The following is a 16,770-nucleotide window of genomic DNA, read 5'->3' as shown; positions in this document are numbered from 1 at the left end:
GGAGACACTCTAGACCCAAACTGCTACAGACCTATATCTATTCTACCCTGCCTTTCTAAGGTCTTTGAAAGTCAAGTTAACAAACAGATCACCGACCATTTAGAATCTCACCGTACCTTCTCCGCTATGCAATCTGGTTTCCGAGCTGGTCACGGGTGCACCTCAGCCACGCTCAAGGTCCTAAATGATATAACCGCCATCGATAAGAGACATTACTGTGCAGCCGTATTCATCGGCCTGGCTAAGGATTTCGACTCTGTCAATCACAACATTCTTATTGGCGGACTCAACAGCCTTGGTTTCTCAAATGATTGGCTCGCTTGGTTCACCAACTACTTCTCCGATAGAGTTCAGTATGTCAAATCGGAGGGCCTGTTGGCCGGACCTCTGGCAGTCTCTATGGGGTACCACAGGGTTCAATTCTCAGGCCCGACTCTCTTCTCTGTATACATCAATGATGTCGTTCTCGCTGCTGGTGATTCTTTGATCCACCTCTACGCAAACGACACCATTCTGTATACCTCCGGCCCTTCGCTGGACACTGTGTTAACTAACCTCCAGATGAGCTTCAATGCCATACAACTCTCCTTCAGTGGCCTCCAACTGCTCTTAAATGCAAGTAAAACTAAATGCATGCTCTTCAACCAATCGCTGACCGCACCTGCCCGCCCGTCCAGCATCACTAATCTGGACGGTTCTGACTTTGAATATGTGGACAACTACAAATACCTAGGTGTCTGGTTAGACTGTAAACTCTCCTTCCAGACTCAGATTAAACATCTCCAATCCAAAGTTAAATCTAGAATAGGCTTCCTATTTCGCAACAAAGCATCCTTCACTCATGCTGCCAAACATACCCTCGTAAACCTGGCCATCCTACCGATCCTCGACTTCAGCGATGTCATTTACAAAATAGCCTCCAACACTCTACTCAACAAATTGGATGCAGTCTATCACAGTGTCATCCGTTTTGTCACCAAAGCCCCATATACTACCTACCACTGCGACCTGTACGATCTCGTTGGCTGGCCCTCGCTTCATACTCGTCACCAAACCCACTGGCTCCAGGTCATCTACAAGTCTCTGCTAGGTAAAGCCCTTCCTTATCTCAGCTCACTGGTCACCATAGTAGCACCCACCCATAGCACGCGCTCCAGCAGGTATATCTCACTGGTCACCCCCATAGCCAATTCTTCCTTTGGCTGCCTCTCCTTCCAGTTCTCTGCTGCCAATGACTGGAACAAACTGCAAAAATCTCTGAAGCTGGAGACTCTTACCTCCCTCACTAGCTTTAAGCACCAGCTGTCAGAGCAGCTCACAGATCACTGCACCTGTACATGGCTCATCTGTAAATAGCCCATCCAATCTACCTCATCCCCATACTGTATTTATTTATTTATTTATCTTGCTCCTTTGCACCCCAGTATCTCAACTTGCAAATTCATCTTCTGCACATCCTACCATTCCAGTGTTTAATTGCTATATTGTAATTACTTTGCCACCATGGCCTATTTATTGCCTTACCTCTCTTATCCTACCTCATTTGCACTCATACTGTATATAGATTTTTCTACTGTATTATTGATTGTATGTTTATTCCATGTTTTAACTCTGTGTAGTTATATGTGTCAAACTGCTTTGCTTTATCTTGGCCAGGTCGCAGTTGCAAATGAGAACTTGTTCTCAACTAGCCTACCTGGTTAAATAAAGGAAAATAAATAAAAAATTACAATTAAAATAAAAACCTGCAACAAATGGTTCTCCTATGGGCACAGCCGAAGAACCCTTTAAGGTTCTAGATAGCACCTTTTTTTCTAAGAGTGTAGCTTATTCTTTAGATGTTTGGGGCTTGCAAGAGTCTTTAGGGTGTCTATAGCTAGGTTTTCATCCAATTGGTGACAGATTTTCATGTGACTATTCTAAAAAGCACATTTTCCCATCAGGCTTATGTATCCATCTATTTGACTTGTTGCAGATAAGTCTTAGCATAAATACTTAGTGCACATAAAAATTGCTTTTGCTGTTAAATTTTCATGTACCAAATAAAAAATACAAGAAATCTATTGATCCATCGATGCGTCAATCTAATTAACATTTTAAAATATCCCCATTAAAATCATCAGTTTAAGCTAGAGAAATGTGTTGTTTTTTTGCATGGGATGCATCTAAATCCACCGCATCAGCCTGTGTCGGCCTTACACATCTGCGGTGGAAAGTGCTGAGCTACAGCGCTGTTTGTCAGCCCTGGTGTGCGGTCCAAACACTTAAGACACACCCTATCCCCTCAGCCCTCAAATTAAGTGGACACTTCTGAAGACGTATCATGACGTCTGACGGGTATACACTTGCAGGGCGAGGGAGGAAGGAATGATTTTTAAATGGACTACCGTTGGCCGGAAATTCGTCACTCGTTCATCCTGCGATGATTGTTTTCAGCCACCGGTAGCTTGTGGGTGCTTTATATGTGCTACAGTCAATTATGAGTGCATGTTTACTTATATTAAATCTATCATTATTAATATACGCCTACTGTATGATAGCTAGCAAATGAATGAACAAACGTTAGCCTGCCTAGCTGAAACTTCTGAAGAAGGAAAATGTTTTATTCCTACAATTTCCAAAAGATAACCAAACAAAAACGTATTTACTTTTTACGACACGTGTTTGTGCATAAGTACCACAATTTCTAACGTATTTGTTTTTATTTACACTTGTATGTTGACTTCTCCATTGATGTTGTTTTTAAGTTTTCTCAGACTTTTCTTAGCGGATGTACAATCGTTGCGATTTGAATTATGGGGAGTTTCAGCCCGCGGAGTGAACATAATTGTACACTCGCAAAGCCAACTAAAAACGAGGGCTGAGGGGTTTATGTTGCAAATTTCCCTTGCTTGGCTAATCATTCTGACCACCCTCCATGATGGCGACGGGGATTCCCCCAAGAGCATAAGTCGAGGGTAAGTGGACGAGGGTATGTCTTTTAAGTGTTTGGACCGCAACCCAGGAGACATCCTGAAAATCGGTCTTCTCACGAAATCTGTAGCGTGTTCTACTAACTAATATGACCTCACTATGGAAAGACGAGCCTCTCACGAAAACGATGCTGTTTTACGTTTTGCTCTATGACTCTCACAAAGACTTGTCTGAAGGTAACCCATACAAATGAATGGAAGTATGGAGGTGGTTCTGTGCCAACAAAAAAAGGGGTTAAATATGAGTCCAAAAACCAAAATATTTCCTGAGCTTTCTTATAGCGCCTAGATATAGGTCAGACACTTTAAAACCTTATTCCTTATGATTTCTGTTACTTTTTTTTATAGACCTTATAAACTGTCGAGAGTAGACCCACAACTAATCCAAGTGGAATTAAACATTCAAATCACAGGCCTTTTGCGCCGTTATTCAAATGACATTTTCACTGCAGCCTGGAGTATAATTTTGTACTCACTTGAAAACAATAATATAATTATTTATTGCATTGCGGTGTTCTAGTCTAGGTAGGATAATTGTATTGTCCCTAAACAAGATCAATAGGGAAGCTTTTTGTCTCATGTCTTCACTGTTCTTTCATGAGCAACGTTCTTGTGGATTCATATTGAAAATTGATGCAGCTTTGAAAGCTTTTATGTGTGGTATGATTGCTAGTTAGTATATTGCAGATATGGACAAATGATCCACCTACCACTATTGTCACTATAAATGGTGGACGGAGGGCAGGATAGACTATATTCACCTGTGATATAGTAAAAGTTAGCACACGGAAAAGTGTTGTGCGTATGGGAAGTACCAAAACACTTTGATATAGGGGAGGTGCATGCAAGCAGATGAGAAAATGTGTCTAGGATGGAAGAAATTATGTAGTACAACCTACGAAAGAGTGAATGTAAACCAGGGGGAAAAACGCGCTACTCTCCCCTGTGCCCCATTAAAAAAAACACACACAACCCTCCCCCAAAGCAAAAAAAAGTTGGACAACTGTGTATGCCTCATATGGTACTGTAATGGTCCGTAATGTTTAGTTGTGTGTGACAGTCATAACTGCAGTAGGCCACTGTGTGATATGACCCGTACCACAGCTCCTACCTTTAAATGAGGCCTGTCTCACAAGTCTCATTTAAACTCTCAAAACTGAGTGTGTAGAAATGGGAAGTATCATGCCAAAACATTCTTCCCTTGTGTTTTGTTCATTTATAGAACCTCAATCAATACCCATGACCTTTTGTGTTAAGTGCTGTGTCCACATACTACGAGTCTCACTTAAACTCTCAGGACTGAGTGTGTAGAAATGGGAAGTATCATGCCAAAACATTCCTCCCTAGTGTTTTGTTCATTACAGAACCTCAATCAATACACATGACATTTTGTGCTAAATGCTGTGTACACACTACTGTACTCAGAGCCCTGGCTGAACATCTCAAGGAAATCATATTAAAAACGTGCTCAGAGTATTTCAATGGCCTGTCTCGGTCTCTATCATTCCCCTGTTGTCTAAATAAAGCTTAAAAAATGACCTGAGGGTGGAATTCCACTCTCCTTTAAAAAGGGAAGTTAGCAGTATGTGTTTTATTGTTTGTGTTATCTCTCCTAAACTCAGTTTGATCCATGCTTATATTTTAGCTACAGTGTGGTTGTAATTAAAAATGTAGAAATAACAAAAGGGCTTCTGCTCCTGAATAATGAGTGACTGTGTGGGCCGTTGCTGGATTAGAACTAGCATTCTTGGGTGACGCAAACACTTCAAATAAGAAACAGTTTAATGCATCTGTAAACCCAGATTGTGCTGCTTTCTCCCCATGAAGCACACCAGCATTTCTTTCCCATTTGAGGTTATGCTCTGGCAAGGACTAAAATCTCAAATTGAACTAGGTTTATATGCATGTTGGCATGTTGCAAAGCCGTGTCTTCTGTTATTTCTCAGTTCTGTTCCATTGGAACTCAGACCTTTTGAATCCTGTTTTTCATCATTACGTGACATCACTGAGTTTATCAAGCGTTCAATCAGAGATGCTGACAAGGTTGCGGTATTGACTTGGAGTGGAAAATTTAGAGGAGGAAGAGGGAGGAGAAGGAGGTGAAGCTAAGTAGCTTAGGAGACAGAGCGTCTACCGCTGGTAGGGAATAAAACCATGACGCCATGGGGATGATGACAGCAGGGAGAGAAATGTCAAGTGTTCCTCTCCTCCCTTTCAGAGCTGGCTTTGTGTGGCAGTCACCACTGAGTGTCTTAGATTTATTACCCTCACAGGAGAAGCAAGTGGGCTCCCCGCTACTCTCTCTGGCCCTCTACCTAACACACACAGACATACAGTTTAAGTCGGTCTTCTGTATTCACTAGTGTGGGGTTCTTTACATTTGTTTTGGACACACTTCGCCCCACTCCAACAAGGCATACATCATTATTCCTGGGAGAAGGAATCAGATGACGTGCAAGAATCTGAATAAATCTCCCTGTTTGACAAAGAGAATTCCTCTTAACGGGAGACAATAATGAGAAATGGTGGAGGCGGGACCGAGGTAGGCAGGATGAACAAGTGGAGATTGATGTTTCGCTTGTTTATAACTTTACAGTTGGCAGCTTTGCTTTGTTCTCATATCCAGTTGGACTCGTGAGACCGGTCCACCCACTTGTCATTGGACTGATGGGATTCATCTGGCGTAAGCTAAAGTATGTGCGGAGGGATCAGAAACAAAACTATGCCTTTTATGTAGTTGAGCTCAAGTGTAACATGATAAATACCTGCCTTTCTCTTTAAAAATGACAATATCTACAACTCTTTGTATGGTTAGTCTTCCATATCGATAAGTCCATATTTTAAGATTGTGGGGCCCCACAATAACAGCAGCATTATTTATTTCACTCACTCAGTGAGCAGCAAAGGTGATTTTACAGTCCATTGGCTTTAATGCCTGTCTTATAAATCACATTTGACCTTATATAACAAAAAGCACAGCAGCACTGTTAGCTGCAGACAGACAGCCAATGGCTTCTCATTAGTGACCCAAAATCCCCCAGGTAGAGAAGTAACGAAAAGAGACTCCTCTCTTCCATCACCACCTCCGTATTTAGATACAGCATTTCTGCAGGCTAAATGACTCCCTATTCCAATTATAGTGCACTACTTTTGACCAGTGCACTACATAGGGAATAGGGACACAAGCTTTATCTCTTCACAGTTGAACTACTGATCACAGCTGTTTAGGAGAGAGAGTTAGGACAATACTTTCAGAGTCCAGTCATTCAGTGAGCAGCCAGCCACATATCTGGGCCTTAACGGTAATGAAGTGTAGTTGTGGAGCCTGGCTGCTTGGCTGTTTCCCGTTGAAGCCATGCTTCAACTCTCTCTGAAGCCCCCTGTGTGTGCATATAGCAGTACTGCTTCAAGCACTTAGCTGGCCGACTCATTGGGTACCGCTTGCTCTCTGATCCAAGTGATCTGCATGCTGCGTATTAAGAGAGTGCACACCAAAGTATGCACACACACAGACACAACTGTCAATTTGTGGCTTTGTTCTGCTTTTACCTGATTGCTCAAGTCAGTTTTTTTCCTGTACTGTTATAATTGATATAAAGTTGAGTACCTTGGCACATGAAGGTTGACTGTCTTTGTAAATTCTCACTGAGTTAACATTTGAGTGAACTGTAGTTTATGTCGGTAAAATACCACAATGAATGAGTGCAACACGCAAAAAACAGTGGCACCTGTTTCAATGGCTGAGTACGACAGGTAGCAATGAAAACCTGTTCCCTGAAGTCTCATTGGAACTCCTGAACGATTCAGGATGGGGCTGTGACTATCGTTTAGCTGCTTTAAGGGACAGGTGTAAGCTTAGCGGATGGTGAATATTTTATCCCCCTATGGGCCCTGTTCAAAAGTAGTGCACTATAGGTAATAGGGTGCCATTTGGTACACAGCAGAGCATCGTTCAGTGGGCTGGCAGCTCCCTGCATTAGCTTATTATTCATTATGCAGATCTGGGCTCACTCATTCTCCTGTCGGCCCAGCGCTGCTGCAGCACAGTGTTCATTTATTCAGGACAGAAAACAAGGAGAGGCAGGATTTCTCTCTCTCAAAAGTTTGGACACCTACTCATTCAACGTTTTTTCTTTGTTTGACTATTTTCTACATTGTAGAATAATAGTGAAGACATCAAAACTATGAAATAACACATATGGAATCATGTAGTAACCAAAGAAGTGTTCAAAAAATCTATTTAGATTCTTCAAAGTAACCACCCTTTGCCTTTATGACAGCTTTGCACACTTGGCATTCTCTCAAACAGCTTCCCACTAAGCACAAACCAGATGGAATGGTATATCGCTGCAGAATGCTGTGGGAGCCATGCTGGTTAAGTGTGCCTTGAATTCTAAATAAATCAATGACGGTGTCACCAGCAAAGCATCCCCACATCATCACACCTCCTCCTCCATGCTTCACAGTGGGAACCACACATGCGGAGATCATCCGTTCACCTACTCTGCGTCTCACAAAGACACGGTGGTTGGAACCAAAAATCTCACATTTGGACTCATCAGACCAAAAGACAGATTTCCACAGGTCTAATGTCCATTGCTCATGTTTCTTGGCCCACGCAAGTCTCTTCTTATTATTGGAGTCCTTTAGTAGTGGTTTCTTTGCAGCAATTCGACCACGAAGGCCTGATTCGCACAGTCTCCTCTGAACAGTTGATGTTGAGATGTGTCTGTTACTTGACCTCTGTGAAGCATTTATTTGTGCTGCAATTTCTGAGGCTGGTAACTCTAATGACCTTATCATCTGCACCAGAGGTAACTATGGGTCTTCCTTTCTTGTGGCGGTCCTCATGAGAGCCAGTTTCATCATAGGGCTTGATGGTTTTTGTGACTGCACTTGAAGAATCTTTCAAAGTTCTCTAAATTTTCTGACCTTCATGTTTTAAAATAATGATGGACTGTCATTTCTCCTTGCTTATTTGAGCTGTTCTTGCCATAATATGGACTTTGTCAAATATTAGGCCAAATAGGGATGTCTTCTGCATACCACCCCTACCTTGTCACAACACAACTGATTGGCTCAAATGCATTAAGAAGGAAAGAAATTCCACAAATTAGCTTTTAACAAGGCACACCTGTTAATTGAAATGCATTCCGGGTGACTACCTTATGATGCTGGTTGAGAGAATGCAAAGAGTGTGCAAAGCTGTCATCATGGCAAAGGGTTGTTACTTTGAAGAATCTCAAATATAAAATATATTTTAATTTGCGTAGCACTTTTTTTGGTTACTACATGATTCCACATGTGCTATTTCATAGTTTTGATGTCTTCACTATTATTCTACAATGTAGAAAATAGTAAAAATAAAGAAAAACCCTTGAATGAGTAGGTGTGTCCAAACTTTTGACTGGTACTGATATATATATATATATATATATATATATATACCAAAAGTATGTGGACACCCATTCAAATTAGTGGATTCTGATTTTTCAGCCACACCCATTTCTGACAGGTGTATAAAATCGAGCACGCAGCCATCCAATCTCCATAGACAAACATTGGAAGTAGAATGGCCTTACTGAAGAGCTCAGTGACTTTCAAAGTGGCACAGTCATAGGATGCCACCTTTCCAACAAGTCAGTCAAATTTCTGTACCTGCTAGAGCTGCCCCAATCAACTGTAAGTGCTGTTATTGTGAAGTGGAAACATCTAGGAGCAACAACAGCTCAGCCATGAAGTGGTAGGACACACAAGCTCACAAAACGGCACCGCCAATTGCTGAAGTGTGTAGTGAGTAAAAATCGTCTGTCATCTGTTTCAACACTCACTACCGAGTTCCAAACTGCCTCTGGCAGCAACATCAGCACATGAACTGTTCGTCGGCCTTCATGAAATGGGTTTACATGCTCGAGCAGCCGCACACATGCCTAAAATCACCATGCGCAATGCCAAGCGTCGGCTGGAGTGGTGTAAAGCTCGCCGCCATTGGACTCTGGAGCAGTGGAAACGCATTCTCTGGAGTGATGAATCACGCTTCACCATCTGGCAGTCCGATGTTCGAATCTGGGTTTGGCAGATTCCAGGAGAACGCTACCTGCCCAAATGCATAGTGCCAACTGTGAAGTTTAGTGGAGGAGGAATAATGGTCTGGGGCTGTTTTTCATGGTTCGGTCTATGCCCCTTAGTTCCACTGAAGGGAAATCTTAATGATACAGCACACAATGACATTCTAGACGATTCTGTGCTTCTGTGGCAACGGTTTGGGGAAGGCCATTTCCTGTTTCAGCATGACAATGCCCCCATGCACAAAGCGAGGTCCATGCAGAAATGGTTTGTCGAGATCGATGTGGAAGAGCTTAACTGGCCTGAGCAGAGCCCTGACCTCAACCCCATCGAACACCTTTGGGATGAATTGGAACGCCGACTGCGAGCCAGGCCTAATCGCCCAATATCAGTGCCTGACCTCACTAATGCTTGTGGCTGAATGGAAGCAAGTCCCCACAGCAATGTTCCAACATCTAGTGAAAAGATCTCCCAGAAGAGTGGAGGCTGCAAAGGGGGGTACCAACTCCATATTTATGCCCATCATTTTGTAATGAGATGTTCGATGAGCAGGTGTCTATAAACTTTTGGCTATGTAGTGTATCTCTGTTTATCACAGAGTTTCTCTCTCTCTCTCTCTCTCTCTCTCTCTCTGGATCAGTGAGCTGCTTGCATGCGTGCTTGTGTTTGTGTGGAGCTGGATGTGCCCAACGCTGCTTCTTAGCACTGTGCTAAGAGAGGATCATTCGTGAGGGTTGTCAGGGTGGCCAATGGACCAAATCCATTAGACATTATGCTGCTCATTGTGCTGTAAAGCTGCTTGTCCTTGGAAGGTCCAATGTGTAGCCTGGGCTGCATCTGAAATGGAACCCTATTCCCTATACAGGTCACATATTTTTCCCAGGGCCCCACAATGTAGGCAATAGGGTGCCATTTTGGATGCACACCATCCTTATCTTATCACTGCACCTCTGGCTACTGCTACTCCCCATGTTATAGTCTGTAGTGTCTCAAGTAAGTGTACTCCACCCTGGTGTGATTGAGCTGTAGCCTGACTTACTTTGTGTAGCCTAGCATAGCCTTATCTCTTCTCTGCACCTCTGTCTACTCTCTTCTCCGGTAACTGTGCCGGGGTGAGAAAAGAGATCCTGCTCAAAGCCCAGAGCGAGATATCTGATCTAGTGTTTCCAAACTCCATTCCCCGAGTACTCCCAACAGTACATATTTTTGTTGTGGCCCCGGACAAGCACACCTGATTCAACTTGTCAACTAATCATCAAGCCCTTGACAAGTTGAATCAGGTGTTTTTGTCCGGGGCTACAACAAATATGTGTACTGTTGGGGGTATTCGAGGACCGGCGTTGGGAAACACTGCTCTAGTCTATTGCCCCCAAGTGTTAAACCAGACACCTGGACATGGGAATAATACAGGTGTATTTATTTCTCCCTGGGTTGTACTAGGCAGGAAACATGAACACAAATGTTTTGTCAGTCAGGGTAATTCAGTGGTCTGTCCACCACGCACAGCAAGCAGAATTTTCAACAAAGCTTTGTGAGTCACTCTACCTTGAATTGATCTGGCACCCACCCCTCAAAAGTGCCTTGTGTGAGCAAATCGTAGTGTCACCTTAATTAATTTGTAGGTGTATTCATGTAAGGACCATAAAAATGTACTGAAAATGAAAGCCTAATTTCTCGCAGGACTCCAAAGCTTATGAATATATGTGTCTGTGTGAATGTTGCAAATTTTCTGTTGACAGCTCGTATCAAATAAAGACATCTTTAAAAAGGAGCACAGACAGGGCTCCTGGCAGCTAGGGACCGGGAACATTGTGTAATTGTATTCTTCCACCGTCATCCACCTCTCCTTCTCCTCTGTGTCTCTCTCTGTTGTGTGTTTGAGTCGTGAGGTGTCTCATCCAGTGGTGGGAACAACCCCATTTCTCAGTCTGTCTCTCTGTACTCATCATGCAATGTAGCATGATGCAGCCAAGAAAACAAATCTCAGACTGACAGCTCTTTTATTTTTTTACTCTGAATCTTAATCTATTGTGTACAGCAGAAAGAGAGTGGCTGCAGGCTTTTGTTCAGTCAAACGTCTGCCACTGTCGTGTTGAAACAATTACATTTGCCTGATGCTGAGTTATGAATTTAATCACTTCCAAGTGTCATAGTAAAATGTTGCAGTAGTCACAACATTATTATATAGGCTACCTGCTCACTTCTCTGAAATGGACACAGAAGCTTTGTAGAGGCTGTGGGTGGGTTGCATGCATAGGTAGTTGTGTGTCCATTGTCCATCCCCCAACAAATTGTGCACAATTAGAATGGTGAGAGAGAGAGAGAGAGAGAGAGAGAGAGAGAGGGGCAGGCAGTCTGTTTAACTGCTTGCTGCTGCAGGCCTAATGGGGATGTAGAAGGTGTAATGGATGTCAGTGATCTATCATCAGCAATGCACAGAGAGGTGACAGATCAGTGCCACGGAAATTACCATAACACAGGGTAGACATCAAAGAGATCTAATTTGTGCTGTGTGAGAGAGAGAGAGAGAGAGAGAGAGAGAGAGAGAGAGAGAGGCGTTAATGGGGTCATTAACTTTGTCATTGTGCAGTTTTTATGACCTCTTCATAACGGCAGGCCTATAAAATGTCAAACCAATTAAAACGGATTAGAATGTATTTTCTCGCATATAAATGGAAGCTCTCAAGCAGTCATATGTTTGCCATTTGACTCTTGGAATTACCTCATTTGAAAGACAGTGTCTCATTCAAATGACTTAGTATCGAGTTTGAATAGTTTTTAACTATGTCGTTCAAGCGAAATACTAAGTTGTTTTAACGAGATGCTATGTCGTTTAAACAAGATAATTGTTATTGTGTCTAATATGGCCTAATTTGTTATGCAGCTTGTCAGACCAAGCAACCATTAATTCACTGATTCCATCCATTGATATGATTGACAGTTCATGATAGCCTAAAGCAGGGCTGCTTTTGAATACCAGAGCATGTAAGTGGGCGAGTGTGGATCGAGGATCAGTGCTAATTGAGCAGATTTTTAAATGTGTATTGTGCTATTTTGGGGGGGGATTGGAGAAAGAAAACAAGTAGACTGTCAGTACGGTGCAATAAACCTTAGTGAACCATTTACAGAAAATATATACCAAAAAATCCATATAGGAGCAAATCAGCCTGAATTTCAGGACGCACAAACTGCAAAGCGCTTCGACTACTAATTCATATGCACGTTGCATCTGGAACTGTTTTTTTAGAGATTGCAACCCCTCTGTACACACAGTGTGTTTAGGGTTCCATCTACGTTCATTACACCTGCACTTATTGACTCAGTTGTGGATACGTATAGTACTACACAGACTAGTGCATAGACATATCCAAGTTAAAGGCAATAGAAAATGTCAGGAATAACATTACCCGCTCTGAGAAACAAGCCCTTAAATCTCCCAAATGACACATCTGTAGTCATCCCCCCAGCGGACAAGGGAGGCGCTGTTACTGTACATTACTACGCTGTCTATAATACTGAAGTACTCTGAAGTTCTATAAGAGACTCACTACAAACCCCACAAACAGCTTTTGGCTGTAATCAAACAGACTGTCATCAAGGGCATGCACAATGGCGATATCACCAAAAAAAAACACAGATTATTGGTGTATATAAACAGCTCTACGCCGGTAATTTGCGATATCAGATTAGGCAGAAGGCATGAAGATCTCTGCTCGGATTCAAATGCCCTGATTGATAAATATGTCCCTGCATATTGTGACACTTGTTTACCAAAGACACAATTAGACATTACTTAAACTTCTTCCTGCTCATAACTCCACACAACATTGTCCAAATAATCTGTGCGCTCCTCAGAATCTTCTGTCCTGTAGGTGACTTTTGACTATAGCTTGAAGTATTTGAAATAGCCAAATCGACCCGTGTCAGCCTGCTCAGAATAGTAATGTAGTAATAATTTAATAGGGCTCCCGAGTGGCGCAGCGGTCTAAGGCACTGCATCTCAGTGCTAGGGGCGTCACTACAGAACCTGGTTCAATTCCAGGCTGTATCACAACTGGCTGTGATTGGGAGTGCCATAGGGCGGTTCACAATTGGCCCAGTGTCTTCCGGGTTAGGGTTTGAGCGGGGTAGACCGTCATTGTAAATAAGAAATTGTTTTTAACTGACTTGCCTAGATAAATAAATACAAATATTATTTATTATAACTGCTACTACTGCATGAGGCTATAAAACTGCATGTACAGCAAGTTGATCATGGCAATGGGAGGATTTATTTTACAACCCGTCTGCCAAATCCATCCATTACGCACGGTTCACCTTTATCAAATTAGGCATTGCTCATCAGCGTTATTGAAAATCAGATAGCTTCCTTACATTTCAGTAAACCATTAGCCAACACTTCAATGATTAAACAAAGTGTCATCAGGAAAGTTGACTCTTCATTTTGTCATCTTAAATTGATTTTTTCCTGTTAATGTGAACTGTAGGCTATAAAAAGTTTAACCTTTTAATTGAAGGCCTATCACAAACCTCTTTGTAGGCGATTCTGATAGGCTAATAAAAGCATGTTGTTCACAGCATAAATCAGCCTATTATCTCTGAAGTTCATTCATTTATTGGTGATTGATACTTTAACTGTACATTTAGGCTACTGTTAGAGCTCACATAGGCTACTTTTCTGCAAGCGCATGTGAGATAACTAGTCCTACCGGTAAGTGCGGACTAAGCAATTCCCTTATGATATCACGTTCCCTAACTACACAGGCGGCGTGTCCGCAAGGCTAAGGTAAATTTAAATATTTGCCAAAATTATATAGCCTAATCCTGTCTATATAAAAATAAGATCATGCTTTAGTAGTCTATTTTGAATGATTTGGTGTCACGTGTAAATTGGAGACAGGCACAGGAATGGCCAGGCTCTGAGGGGTGGCCAGTCCTCTTCTGGTTGTGCGGGGTGGAGATTATAAGAGCAGATGCCCATTTAAGGCCAGATTGTTCTTCAAGATGTTCAAACGTTTATAGATGACCAGCAGGGTCAAATAATAATCACAGTGGTTGTAGAGGGTGCAACAGGAGTAAAATGAGGATTCAGAGGTCGAGACAGCAGGTGCGGTAGAGAGAGAGAGTCAAAAACAGCAGGTCTGGGACAAGGTAGCACGTCCAGTGAACAGGTCAGGGTTCCCTAGCCGCAGGTAGAACAGTTGAAACTGGAGCAGCAGAACGACCAGGTGGACTGGGGACAGCCAGGAGTCCTGAGGCCAGCTAGTCCTGAGGCATGATCCTATGGCTCAGGTCCTCCGGGAGGGAGCGATGGGGAGAGAGAATTAGAAGGAGAATTAAGCATACTTAAATTCACACAGGACACCAGATAAGAGAGGAGAATTACACCAGATATAACAAACTGACCCTAGCCCTGGCACATAGACTATTGCAGCATAGATACTGGAGACTGAGACAGGGGTGGGTAGGGGGACACTGTGGCTCCGTCCGATGATACCTCCGGACAGGGCCAACCAGGCAGGATATAAAACCACCCACTTTTCCAAAGCACAGCCCCCACACCACTAGAGGGATATCAACACACCACCAACTTACTACCCTGAGACAAGGCTGAGAATAGTCCAGGAAGATCACCTCCACCGCACGAGCCCGAGAGGGTGCAAAACCAGACAGGAAGATCACGTCAGTGACTCAACCCACTCAAGTGACGCACCCCTTCAAGTGATGGCACGGAAGAGCACTAGTAAGCCAGTGACTCAGCCCCCGTAATAGGGTCAGAGGCAGAGAATCCCAGTGGAGAGACAAGGTAGCACGGCCAGGCAGAGACAGCAAGGGCAGTTCGTTGCTCCAGTGCCTTGCCATTCACCTTCACACCCCTGGGCCAGACTACACTCAATCATAGCACCTACTGGAGAGATGAGTCTTCAGTAAAGACTAAAAGTGTTGTGACAGTAGAGTACGTGTAGGTATGTACGGCAGGACCAAATCGGAGAGATAGGTAGGAGCAAGCCCATGTAATGCTTTGTAGGTTAGCAGTGTTGTGTCTTTGGCTATGCCGGATTGTGATATGACATGCTATTCTATAAAATCCTTTCTCTGTAATTAATATTACCCGATTGAGCTAATCATGTAAATGTAATTAACTAGAAAGTCGGGGCACCACGAAATAATATTTATAGAGCAGTTATCTTCTGAATAAACTCTTAAAGACCTAGTAATATTTTACATCAGTAGCAGTCAATATTAATCGTCACCTTATTTCAGTCTCATCTGAAAGTTGTAAATTCTTGGTTATCTTCACGAACGATGGCTAACAAGTTGAATCAGCAATACAAAATTGGGTTTAATTATTTATTTACTAAATGCCTAAATAATCACACAGAATTACATATACACAGAATGAATCATACCTTGATTACAAATGATGTCATAAAGGAAAAAGTCCCTAGCGTACGGAACAGATATGACAGCTGGTTACACAAAGAAAAGGGGGTTGGGTTTGAGTGAAAGAGCGGGAAGACTGAAGAACAAAGGGAGAAGCGATGTCTCTATCGGGCCGTAGGGCAGCTACTCTATTGTAAATACAGAATCTTATTCATTCTAAATTACCGCCCATTTGGAAAAAGAAAATGCAATAAATATTTACTCTGAGCTGCGCTTCAATAGGTTGGTGGTAGATGGAAGGCCGTGTTGCCCAACAGAGTCCTTTGTCCTTTGAAGAGTGTCTCTGGTGGTGAACGGGAAACGTTGTAGTGTTGTCGTTGTGTGGTAGACGGGATACTCTGTCCGTCCTTTCCTAGCCCACGTTTACAGCGGCCGCTGCTAACTCAACGGCTAGGAGGTATCACTTCTGTAGCGAATAAGAGTTCATAGTTTATACCATTCGCAACCAAAGCTCACGCTGAGGTTGGCTTCGTTCTGTAGTTATTATCTGAATCCTTCTGACATCGGACCGTCATCCTAATGTACCCGGAAAGGAGGTTCCATTTTCGTCAAGGGCTTATATAGTGGAGGGAGAAGGGCGTGTTTCATAGTTTATAACCCATGTCTCTTCACAAGGGCGGGCCACTGATTGAGCAGAGCCCTAACCTTATGAAAACCCAAATCTCACATTTGGAAGCTAAAATTACATTTCTTTTCACAAATCATTTTATATTTAAACATTTGAGTTGCACAACAATTCCATGTCAATCTGATAACTATAATGTGTAGACTTTCCCAGATACAGTTTAGGTCGTACTGTCATCAGTCATAATGTCTCAGATGACAACCGAACTGACATCATATTCATTAAGTACCAACGCATATTTTCAACTGGTTCTATTACCGAAATATGGTTCCTTTCCCTCCACTTGTTTGATGTTCCCAGACTCTCTATGTTTAACAAAGGCTATTCAAGAGTCCCTCTGTAGAGTCAAGAGAGAGGGAAGGGAGAAAGGTATTTATGGGGGGGGAAGGGGGGGTCATAAACCTTACCCACAGGCCAACGTCATGACAGTAGTTAAACCTTGAAATCAGCCCTAGCCTTAACAGGAAGCCAATGTAGAGAGGCTAGCACTAGAGTAATATGATCACATTTTTTGGTTCTAGTCAGGGTTCGCAGCTATGTTTAGCACTAACTTAAGTTTATTTAGTGCTTTATCCACATAGCTTTAGAGTAGAATATTTCAGTAGTCTAATCTAAAAGTGACATGGATGAGCTTTTCTGCATCATTTTTGGACAAAAAGTTTC

The 16,770-nt window shown here is 42.7% G+C and overlaps 1 protein-coding gene across 2 annotated transcripts in view; it reads left to right on the top strand.

Moving 5' to 3' along the window:
- Nucleotides 1-16,770, top strand: part of LOC139546741 (receptor activity-modifying protein 1-like) — a 67,124-nt gene that overhangs the window by 4,821 nt on the left and 45,533 nt on the right. The window contains exon 1 of one of the 2 annotated variants that reach the window (XM_071355475.1): nt 2,413-2,957. The exons of the other annotated variant lie outside the window; for it this stretch is intronic. The gene's annotated coding sequence lies outside the window, so the exon portion shown is untranslated. Of the gene's footprint in view, nt 1-2,412; nt 2,958-16,770 lie in introns of those variants that run through there. 2 annotated transcript variants of the gene reach the window in all.

The sequence above is a fragment of the Salvelinus alpinus genome, chromosome 20, assembly GCF_045679555.1.
Source record: "Salvelinus alpinus chromosome 20, SLU_Salpinus.1, whole genome shotgun sequence".
Lineage (NCBI taxonomy): Eukaryota > Metazoa > Chordata > Actinopteri > Salmoniformes > Salmonidae > Salvelinus > Salvelinus alpinus.
This window is presented reverse-complemented; position numbering and strand designations above follow the sequence as displayed.